Below are 12,608 nucleotides of genomic sequence, written 5' to 3'. Positions count from 1 at the left end.
TTATGGTGTTTGAATAGAGTTAAATGCATAGAGAAATGTATGCATCCACCTTAAATTGTGTACATCAATCTAGAGAAATTTCTTTTAAAAAAAAATACATTCATAGACAAGAACGTTGCAACAATGAAATACCCGAAACATAGGAAAAATAGAATGATTACTCAAACAAACAAGATCATGCAAGAAACCATAAGGGATTTAAAGATTTATGGTTGGTATGAATATTAGATAAATAATACATATCAGTATGATTGTTTTAAATTTACTTCATTCCCAAAATATGGTGGAGCTATGAGTACAAAGGAGGAAAACCACATGAGAGGAAACAAAATATTTATGGGTAAACTTGAAAAAGACCTAAATTCTTCAATTATTTTCATCATCCCCAAAAAGATAATGCAAGAGCATGAGAGCCTATATAAATATGCAGGAATCTTAATGACTCCATTATTTTATCTTGGCCATAAAAGATAGTAGTCAACAGAGTGGGGCATTAAATTTACTCCTACTGTGACAAATCTTTGCATTGAAACCCTAGTTGAGGACCAGTTAAGCATCATTAAAAACTTAGCCATTGATTTTGGTGGGCCTATTGAATGATGAGAGATGTACATAATCATCCCTTAAAATATAGTCATTGATCCCTATAATCATTATCTACCAATTCAATATTCAAACTTCTTCTCTATTCTAAAACATTGCTATGGATCTCTATGATCAATCATGAATGATTAATCATGCCATGTTTGACCATGATAAAATTGCATACTCTTTCAGTCGATGGCGGTCTACTGATATGGACTTGATGACACTTGGAAACTTCACATGGCATTGCACCTTGGGATGGCTCCCTATCTTTTATTCCTATGAACTCATAGAATTTTCCATGTGGAGTCCTTGGTTTCCTTTCACCATAGCCTCTTAATTCCCTTTTATTCATATGGTTGGGAGTGGGGTTGTTGACATGTCAAAGCTGATATTGGTCCCATAATCAAATTCCAATGTCAAAAGACATGTCTTTTTTGAGATTTTGTTGAGAATGTGCACTTCTTCTTCTGAGTAGTTGGGAGTTACGAGCATGGGCCAATATAGTTTTCCAAACTTGTGTTGGGCCAAATAGTGGTTTTAAAATCACTTCAAACCTTTGAAAATCATTTTGTAAGAGCTTTTGAAACTTATTACAAGAAAAGCTTGGGGGTGTCATGAAAACCATGTTGTAGCATGGAAAGGTTGTGGAAACCATGTTGGGGGCCAACAAAAGTTCTATAACCATTGGACATAGCTAAAAATCCAAAGACTTAGGCATTTTTTTTAAAAAATTTTACAAAATGGGCAGGCAAAATAGTTCATTTCATGTATTTGTAGACTAGTTATCAATGGTAAATCATAGGCATGAAAATGCTAATGGAAATGAAGTGGGTTTTTAGAGTTTGATTGTGGGCTTGCACTATCAATATTACATAGATAACTCAAAATAATAAAAGTAGATAGTAAGAAAGGAAATGAATTCAAGTTACAACTTATCAAGACAAGGGGATCACAAACATATTCTAGAAGTCATAAAATGACGAGGAATGTAATTTTTTGAGATTTTTGTAGATAACAAGATCTATTTAAACTTTTATCTTGTTTTCTATTCAAGTTATAAATACTAAAAATTAAATGTAATAAATAAAATTAGGAGTACATGGTAAAGTAGCTGTAAAGCAGAAAAATCGAACCCTAGTCGTTCTCCCCTCCCCAACTCCAAGGAGAGAGAAGGGAGAGTCACTAGGGTTGATGGTTTTCACTTAGGGGAGACTTTACATGCAAAAGAGGGGTTGAAACCCACAAGATCCAATCCCACGCAATGCAAGATTGGATTCTTATGAGTTTCAAGGGTTGTGATAGCAAGGGTACCCTCTTTTGTAAAGAATGTAGGTAGAAAGATTAAGCTAGGAATACATAGAAAGTGAGAAAGATTCACTTATAAATAGAGATAGGGATATGATATGAAGCTGCAGACCTGGAATTAGTAGTAAAATGTCGAGACGGCGCTGTCCTGCAAATTTGAGCAAAAGTTGACGGGACGATGGCACCCGGCGTGCACACGGTCCTCCGAAAAATCCGCGAAACGAAGGGGGATCTGTTCATCTCTGCACAAGGATTCCAGATCTTCAATTTCAGCCGCGTACCTGCAACCTACAGACAAAAAAGCGAAAATGATTGGGGGGTTAGGGATTAGGGGTTTGCCCTTAGGTCAAACCCCGGTTTTGGAATTAACCAAGAAATGAGAAATGCTGTAAATGTAAATGACTGTAATGTAAAACAAGTACTAGTACCTTGTTGTAAGGATGTTTGTATCCTTATATGTGAAGGTATAGATGTTGTTGTTTGTTGTATGTTGTATGTTGTAGTATGTGATCTCCTCTTCAATGGTTGAATCCTTGTCTTGAATGCAACACCTAGCCTTGAATGGAGACTTAGAATGATCAATTGCTTGAAGGAATGCCTGAATGCTTGAATGCTTGAATGTTTGAATAGAGTTTCCATGTCTTGTACACATCTGTCCTTCCTCCCTCAAAATGGGAGAGGAAATGTAGTTTATATAGTTGCCAATTAGGGTTGAAAGACTGATTTTCCCGACCTTAGGCCGACCAGGAAATGTTATTTTCCGAATTGCAAACAAAAAGACCCGAAGTCCCATAGGAGACCGGGCCCAAAATAGGGCCAGGGACCAGGGCGCTGGGAGCCATGGTCCTGGGGGACCAGGGCGCTGGGTGCCCTGGTCCTGAAGGACCAGGGCGCTGGGCGCTCTGGTCCCACCTCCCGGGACAGCAAGGTGCAAGGAGGATTAGGCCAGGGTGCTGTGAAATGCAGTTTTTGATGTCATGAGCAAGTTTCGGGGTCTCCATTCAGGTTTAGTGTTGCATTGCCATCGTGAAGACCCAAATGCGGTCGAAATTGCAAGTGTCGCAATTTTAGGACGCTACATTTAGCCCCCACTTTAGCGGGAGTATAAGCGTATGCTAATACTTCTGGTAAAGTACAAGGAAACAATATTGAAAAACTTTCACCACGTCAGGGAGGCAAGATACACCAAGCCCCCAGTGGACTAAGGATCTTACGACTTCGATTAACAGAGTAAAAGGGAAGATCACGAGGGAGAACCATGACTGTCAGTAGTAAGGTTCCCTCACTATGAGTCATGCAAGAAAGATATCAAAAATTTTCAAGGCAAAGCTAAATTTGTCAAGAAATTTTCAAGTATCCTGAAAAGATATAGACGGGATGTATGCCCCCCTACGTTAAAGCGATCGTACACGCCTCACCAGGGGTGATTGCTTTAAGGTAGTGATACATATAAGAATGAGAAAGGAAAGGAGCACGTTATCACAAGGATTTAGCCCCCAAGTGTGAGATAAACCCAAGGATAATAGACACAAAACACAAAGCACAAGGTGACTTCGCTTTCCTCGGGGTCAGTATGCTGTATGATAATTCATGTATATCATATGTATGTCTGCATAATTGTTCTTCATTCCCCAATCAAGGAAGGTCACCTAGAAGAAGGGAACACATGTGTCTTTTGAGTCAACATGAGAGAGATCGAGAGATCTCAATGCTTTGCATCGTCCTCAAGTAGACAACACTAAGGACAACAAATAGAAGAATGAGAATAACACATAGAAGAAGTAACAAAAGAGAGGGGGAGAGAATCTGCTATGCTAATGAAACTAGTCTAGCACGTCATCTACCCCCCGATCTTGCTGATCAATATTTCGAGAAGGTAGGAAACACGCTAGAGGAGGAACATCCAACATAGCAGATGGAGCTATCACAATATCCAAACAAGGGCTATGTTCATATCCCAAGCCACGGTGTTCTTGTCTAGGAGCTAGGATAAGTGCTTTAGAAAATTCATTAGATAAATGGTTATCAATATCAACAAGTTCATATTCACTATCAGAATGAACAGGAGTAACATTTGTATCATGAATAACATTTTCATCTATATCATCATCAAGATTTATGAAAATAGGATCTTTAACTCGCACAGGATCAAGACCATCATGCATCTTATGTTTAGGAGATTTTGGCTCAATCGTCGGCTGAGGAGAAAATGGAATAATGCTTGTTGAAGGTGTTTTTGGGAATTGCAAAGTTTGAGAGGCAGCTGCCTGAGCTCTAAGACGACGCTTTCGTCGGCGTTCACGTGTAGAACGATTTCGTCTAGTCTTAGTAGGAAGTTGAGAAGATTGAGGAGGAGGAATGTTCTCATCCTTATCACTTGGGTGTGTAGGTTGTGGTCTCTTAGGTTGCATAATAGGAGAAGAGGAAGGTCTCTTCTCTCCATAAGAGGAAGGAGGAGGAACTACTACATATAAGGGAGGAATATTTGGTTTAGGAAGGAGACCAAGTCCATCATGACGAGGAGGGATAAGTCTACTTTTAGGAAGTTTATTAATCATAGGCATAGTCACATCCATAGGGATGGGTTGGGAATCTTCTTGAGGAAAGACATTAGTTTTATCTTTCAAAGGAAGAACTTCCTTCTCAAGAACGATAGGAATGTCAAGTTTGGGTGTTCTAGGTTCACTTAGAGATAGGATCATATCTTTTTTCCACTTTTGAAAAGATTTAAAAAGATGATCACTTCGCGGAGGAAGAGATTGAAATTGTTTAGGCCAAAAGTAATCAATAGGAACGCTAGAAGTTCTTTCAGCTGGTTTAAAGAGACTATGATTGACAGTAACAATTTCACCATTATGGGGAAATTTCAAGCACTTGTGAATAGGAGAAGCAATAGCTTTCATGGAAGATAGCCAAGGATAGCCTAGCTTCACACGAAATTGTTCAGATGATGGAATAATAGCGAAGTCCACATCAAGGGATTTGTTATGAACTTCAATAGGTAATGTAATAGAACCAATTGCAGGAGAAGAAAATGCATCAAATAGTTTCACAACCACATTTGTTTCATCATAGATCACTTGATTCAATTGCAAAGTAAAAAGAAATTCTTCAGTAATGACATTAACCATGCAAGAAGGATCAATAAGCACTCCACGGCAAGGTGTATTTTTGACTTTTGCAACTATATATAAAGGACCATCAGGTGCCCTGATAGTTTCACTGGAATCAAATGTGATGGAAGGTTCTTTAGGGATTTTCTGCTGCTCCACAAAGTTAATCACATTAGGAGTCATAGACACAAGATCATCAGGTGAGATAGAGGAATCAGTAGTATCAATCGCATTAGAGGTATGAGAAGGTAATGGATCAGTAAAAATCTGAAGATTTTGGTTAGGAGGAGCTACAGATGTGTTGCCTTTATCATTCACACCAGAAACAGAGATAGTATTATTATCAATCAAATCTTGAATTTTACCCTTTAAAGCAAAACATTTTTCAGTATCATGCCCAGGTTGACGATGAAATTGACAAAAAGATTTGTTATCAAAATAAGGTGAATTAATCTTTGCAGGATCAATTTGCCTTATAGGAGGAAGAGTAAGCACATTTTGTTCCAATAACTTATTCATAATACTATGCAATGATTCATCCAAAGGAGTAAACTTTCTTTCTCTCTTGAAAAACTTAGAAATAGGAGGCACACCTGATGCCACATTCACATTGTTGTTGATGATGTTTTCATTGAATTTAATGGACTCTCTGTTCGGTTTAAACTTCCCAAATGGTTGTTGACTACTATCACCCTTATCACCCGGAGCCATAGGATTTGCTTGTTCCATTTGACTCACAGTCAGTTGATAATTGTGAAGAGTTGCGCACAACTGTTGGAAAGAAGTAAACTCAGAAAACAGGAGTTTTTCTCTAATGTCTTTTTGTAAATTAGAAATAAAGATTCTTTGAATATCATTGTCAGGCACTGGAAAGGAAATTTGAGCATACAAATGCTTATATCTACCAATGAAATCAGTCACTTTTTCTTTAACACCTTGTTTGCAATGCATTAAATCAATCAAAGTAACTTTAGGACTTATAATGTTTTGAAATTGTTGAATGAAAGCATTTGCAAGTTGTTCGAAAGAAGTAATAGAATAGGAAGGCAATGAGCAACACCATTGTAGGGCTTTGTCTCTTAATGTTCTAGTAAACAGTTTTGCAAGCAACCTTTGGTCATAAGCAAAATCAGTACATATTGTTTGAAAGGTCTTAACATGTGTTAGAGGATCACCCTTACCATTATAAAGCTCCAAATGCGGAATTTCAACATGTTTAGGGGGAATAGCTCGAACAATATCAGGAGAAAGTGGGCTCGCAACATCAAATGTGGGCACACTAAACTTAGATTGATTCATAGAGGCAATTTGTTGCTATAAAGAAGAGACAGTTTGTGCAAGATTGTTAATGGTCGCTTCAGTCGAAGAGTTCATATTAGACGTGTTAGATTGTGATGGAGGTGTTATGTTATTGAAAGAAGGTAGAGAGTAAGGTGGTGGGACACTATGATAGTTAGTCATAGGAGATGATTGGACAGGAGGAACACTACAAGGAGGAATGGAAAACGAATTGCCCCCTTGTGTCATGTTCATTTGTGGAGATATAATAGGGACACTCATTGAAGGAATGAATGAAGAAGTTGGATTGATTGAAGAGGAAGGATTGCCCCCATGACTAGTGATCATAGGAGGAATGTCTTGTATTGAAGTAGTCATTATGTTTGATGTAAAAGTAGGTATACTAGCAATAGGAGTCGTCAAAGGAATAGAATGATTGTCTTGAGTAGGAGGTTGTGTATAACCTAAGGTTTCAGCACAACTCTTCATAGGCACCACATTTGAATCCACAATGTGTGCAATACCACACAAAATATCAATTCCATTCTTATCACTTTGAAGCATACGTTTTAGACCCTCAATTAAAGGAAGAGCTTGACTATCAGGGTATTCTTGAGACATCCACTGTCGAAAATCATCAAATTGGTTATCCAATTTTGAAAGTTGTTCTACAGAAACCTCATGGAGAGCTTCTTCATCATTAAGAGGATTAGAAGAATTACCCATGTCCTCATTAAAAAGACCATTCAAATTAGGTTCCATCTCCTCAGTAATTAAACCTTGGAAGGACTTAATTCTAAGGCTTCGTCTAACAGGAATAGTGTAAGTAGGGCTTATTGTTGTAAAACTCATGCACTAAAGAGAGAGAGAAGATTTTGAATTTTAGAGGTAGCAAATTTCAGTAAAACCAGCCAATCTTCTAGATTTAAGCTGTTAAATACAATCAGCACAATCTCCCGAAATTTCGGAAAAAATGTCCGGGACCGTGGCGCTCGGAGTGCACACGGTCCTCGCAACTTTTTTCGAAATTTGCAGGGATGAAAGTTATGATGATTTTACAGCTAACCTGAAAAAATTGAGTGATTTTACGATCTGTAGATAGGCCAAATTAAAGTTGCAATCTCGAAATTGAACCCTACCAAGATTGTTGAAAAATGTAAAATTTGAATTTTGAAAAAGAGAGGGAAACTGAAATTTTGAATTTTATGATTTTAGAGGGAATACCAAAAGCAATGCAAGTTTTGAAATTTGAAAGTTGACTCAATTTCATGCAAAATTCAATTTTGAAAGCGGAAATCAAAGTTGTTGTAATTAAGCACTTAATTTCAAAAGTCACAAATTGCAAAAATTTGAATAAATCACTGAAATTTCGAATAAATGATAACACACTTTTCAGATTTAGGACTGTAAGAAACACAATTTTGACACAAATTTCAATTTCAACAATTTTTGAATGATTAGAAGCCTCAATCCAAGCAATCGCTAGACCAACTTTGACTATAATTTTGAAGGTGTTAAAATTGATAAAATCAGCCAAAATTTTGGATTTTAGCAGAAAAATACAGTAAGATCTAGCTCCCGAAATTTTGGAAAAAATGTCGAGGACGATGGCGCTCGGAGTGCACACGGTCCTCGCAACTTTTTTCCAAATTTTCAGGGATGAAAGATATTGTGATTTTATTGCGGAATCCAAAGTTACAGCCGATTTGGAGATGTTTTGATCAGTGAAATTGTCGGACAAAGGTTGAATCAAGAGGGTTTCAAAAATTAGGGTTTTGACACTTAACCACTTAATTTTCAAAATTAACACACAAATATGAATTGATAATTTGTAATAGAAGGGCAGATCTGAAACAAGCATTAACAATTAAACATTTCACAAGTTTAATTACTTAAAAAGAAAATTTAGGGTTTTTATGCAATTAACCTCTAAAATTTTGCAAAAGATCAAACATGGAAATGTAATTAAGGAAGCAAATTTTTCAGATCTAACCATGAATAATCAGAAAGGATGTTCACGTCGGGTTCACCAAAATGTAAAGCGGAAAAATCGAACCCTAGTCGTTCTCCCCTCCCCAACTCCAAGGAGAGAGAAGGGAGAGTCACTAGGGTTGATGGTTTTCACTTAGGGGAGACTTTACATTCAAAAGAGGGGTTGAAACCCACAAGATCCAATCCCACGCAATGCAAGATTGGATTCTATATGAGTTTCAAGGGTTGTGATAGCAAGGATACCCTCTTTTGTAAAGAATGTAGGTAGAAAGATTAAGCTAGGAATACATAGAAAGTGAGAAAGATTCACTTATAAATAGAGATAGGGATATGATACAAAGCTGCGGACCTGGAATTAGCAGTAAAATGTCGAGACGGCGCTGTCCTGCAAATTTGAGCAAAAGTTGACAGGACGATGGCGCCCGGCGTGCACACGGTCCTCCGAAAAATCCGCGAAACAAAGGGGGATCTGTTCGTCTCTGCACAAGGATTCCAGATCTTCAATTTCAGCCGCGTACCTGCAACCTACGCACAGAAAAGCGAAGACGATTGGGGGGTTAGGGATTAGGGGTTTGCCCTTAGGTCAAACCCCGGTTTTGGAATTAACCAAGAAATGAGAAATGCTGTAAATGTAAATGACTGTAATGTAAAACAAGTACTAGTACCTTGTTGTAAGGATGTTTGTATCCTTATATGCGAAGGTATAGATGTTGTTGTTTGTTGTATGTTGTATGTTGTAGTATGTGATCTCCTCTTCAATGGTTGAATCCTTATCTTGAATGCAACACCTAGCCTTGAATGGAGACTTAGAATGATCAATTGCTTGAAGGAATGCCTGAATGCTTGAATGTTTGAATAGAGTTTCCACGTCTTGTACACATCTATCCTTCCTCCCTCAAAATGGGAGAGGAAATGTAGTTTATATACTTGCCAATTAGGGTTGAAAGACTGATTTTCCCGACCTTAGGCTGACCAGGAAATGTTATTTTCCAAATTGCAAACAAAAAGACCCGAAGTCGCATAGGAGACCGGGCCCAAAATAGGGCCAAGGACTAGGGCGTTGGGCGCCATGGTCCTGGGGGACCAGGGCGCTGGGCGCTTTGGTCCCACCTCCCGGGACAGCAGGGTGCAAGGAGGATCAGGCCAGGGTGTTGAGAAATGCAGTTTTTGATGTCATGAGCAAGTTTCGGGGTCTCCATTCAGGTTTAGTGTTGCGTCGCCATCGTGAAGACCCAAATGCAGTCAAAATTGCAAGTGTCGCAATTTTAGGACGCTACAGTAGCATAATCTAAGAATATGTTTTAAAAAAACTAAATGGGCTAGGCATGAGAACTTGACTACAACTTGCATAAATGGGTTCATTAAATTTCTAATATTGAAGGTATTTTTATGTGTAATCAATTTTTTTGGAAGTTTATAAACATATGTAACTAGTAAGGTTTGGGACTTGATTGGAGATCACTAAATTCTTAGGTCTAAAACATGCTAAAAGTGAAGTCATGAAAATGAGGAAGGTGTGATTAGTTTTATTAAATTTTATTACCAAAAAAATGATAATGGTGTAGGGTAACATCTCAAACCCTATTACCGGTAAGGAGTGATGCAGGAGTGGGAGAAGGGAGCGACTTTGAATTCAAACGCAGGACAGGGCGGGAAACCATGTAATGGACAGGCGAACTAGGGAGCGAGTGGAAAGGACGAATCTCAAGACTTCCCTTACTCCTCTGAGACGTATGGAAAGGATCCGGTGGATGGGGACCCACAAGGTAGCGACAAGCCTCTCAATCTTGATGGGGAGAGGGGAGAATCACGTGCTAGAGATAGCCCAAGGAAAGGACCTGTTCAAAGGGACATCACTTGGTCGTAGACATCTCTATTTGCTGTCAAACCAAGTGGAAAGTCCTCGCTTCCTATAGTTCGTAATATCTCAGAACTGAAAAAGGGTAGATTTTCTATTGAAGTACCAAATCCAGTGATTGAGCATAACATTAACCTAATGGCAATGACTCTGGTTGGAAAAATTTTGGGCCTGAGAGTGAATATTGATGTTGTCAAGGTGTTTGCTAAATGTAAATGGGCAATCAAAGCTCAAGGGGAGATCACTGCCATGACCAAAGGTGCGATTTTGATGTCCTTTTCATGTGAGGAAGACATGTCGAGCGTGCTTTGTGATGGTCCTTGGCTGCTTGGAAAATCTACGCTTTCTCTGCAAAAGTGGTTGTGTAAGATGGACCTAAATGAATCTTTTTTTGTACAAGCTATTGTTTTGGTCAGATTGTAGGGCCTTCCAATAGAGTTCAGGGTTGAAGATGTTTTTAGAGGAATTGCTAGTTACTTTGGGGAAATATTATCTATGGATCCTATCCCAGCGGCTAGAAGAAGACTCACCTTTGCAAGGATATGTGTTGGAGTTATGCAAGGAATGGATATGCCTTTATCTGTTGCGATTAATTCCAGATTGGGGAAGTGGGTCCAATCTATGGAATATGAAAGTGTGCCTTTTGCATGTTTTCACTACAAAAAATCAGGGCATACTGCTATAAAGTTCCCTCTATAGACTGTCAAAGAGAAAGAGAAGAAAGACAAGACAACGCAATGGAGAGCCAAAAATCCTGCTAAGAAACTAGTTATTGTTGAAAAAAAAAAAACGGTAGAAGAAGCCCAGAGTGTAATCATCCCTAACACTCTCGAGCAACAGGGGAACATTGTTTTGGAAAACCCAGAAAACCAAATGTGTGAAGAAGGGAAAGAGGATCAAATAGGAAAAGATGAGAGAGAATGACAAGACACCAATCAGGAGGAACAATGAAGTGATAACCTGGAAGATGGAGAAATACAGGTGGTTTTGCAGACCAAGGAGGAAGTGGATTCGAATTTCACTATGGAAAATACTAACAGAGATGGCCCTAGATATGACTATGAGGATGCCCAGAGATGTTTGATCCTTGGAGGGATCTCATCATCAGAATTACAACAGTTGGTGGATACAGTGAAATATACCTTCTAGCAGTCCCCAATGAGCTCATTGTTTAATATAAGTGCTAAGTGGGTTGAGGATGAGGATGTCTTGATCAGAAGACAATCACCCAGAACAACCAAGAGGAAGATATCCATAATAATGAAGTTGCAGAATGAAAGAAAGTTGGAAAAAAGGGGCCGAAATGTACCCCTTAGTCTACTCCAGTCAAGACAAGAAATAGGACTAAAGTCAATATGGGTTTTATCCCCTCTCCCCCTGGAAGAAGACAAGCAAGCCAGATCAGAGATCAAGAGGCAAGTAAGATGAATATAGCAGATGGTACTTAGATGACCATCGTTGAGGTATGTTCCCTTAAAATAAAATGAAAACTATTTCATGGAATATACGTGGACTGAATTGTCCACATAAATAGGATGTTCTTAGAAATTTAGTTAGAGAGCATAAACTGAATAATATCCTTATCCAAGAAACTAAAATGACTAAAGAGAAAGTTGAGAAGATTGAGATTTTTAAGGATGGTGGAATTTTAGGAGGTAGCTCAGATGGTTCTTCTAGGGGCATTGCCATTTTCTAAAATCTAAGGCATGTTACTGGGGTGCTTTTTAAGTAGTATAGTAATTTGGTTTTTGTTAGGTTTCATCATTAAGGGGATGGTACCTCTTAGCTCTTGACTAACATTTATGCCCCTAATAATAGAATTTGTAGATGTAAATTTTGGAAGAAGTTGGAGGCCATTCGGTCTCTTTTTAAGGATGAAATGTGGATGGTCATGTGGGACTTCAATACCCCTCTCCATGACAATGAGAAGTTTGGGGGCGTGGCATCTCAGTTAGAAAGTAGAATGAACCTGTTGAACTTTATTAATAACTAGGGTTTGCATGATATAGATCTCCAAGATACCAATTTTACTTCGACCAACCGAAGGGCAAGGGGAGATCTTATTCAAGTCAGATTAGATAGAACCCTTATCTCTAATAAATGGTTTAGTAATTATCTGTGCTCCCTGATGGCTATTTCTCGGATTGGTTCTAACCACTTCCCTGTGGTTTTTGTGGCAGAGAATAAAAGTGTTAAAATAAATGTCCTATTTAGATTTGAAAGGATGTGGCTGGACCATCCTCACCTTGAGAAGGCTATTAAGGAGTGGTGGTCAATTAATGTCAAAGAAACTGCGGTGTATAGGATAGCAAAAAAATGAAGGCATGTGAGAGATAATATTAAGATATGGAATAAGGAAGTATTTGGGAACCTTTTTATTGCCAAGTCCAAAACTCAACTTGAGATAAATGAAATATAGGATAAACTCCAAACCAGCAAATATAATGAAGTGTCTATCAGAGAGGAAAACTAAG

This window comes from Cryptomeria japonica, chromosome 4 (genome assembly GCF_030272615.1).
Source record: "Cryptomeria japonica chromosome 4, Sugi_1.0, whole genome shotgun sequence".
Lineage (NCBI taxonomy): Eukaryota > Viridiplantae > Streptophyta > Pinopsida > Cupressales > Cupressaceae > Cryptomeria > Cryptomeria japonica.
The sequence above is the reverse complement of the archived record's forward strand: the minus strand, read 5'-3'. Positions refer to the sequence as shown.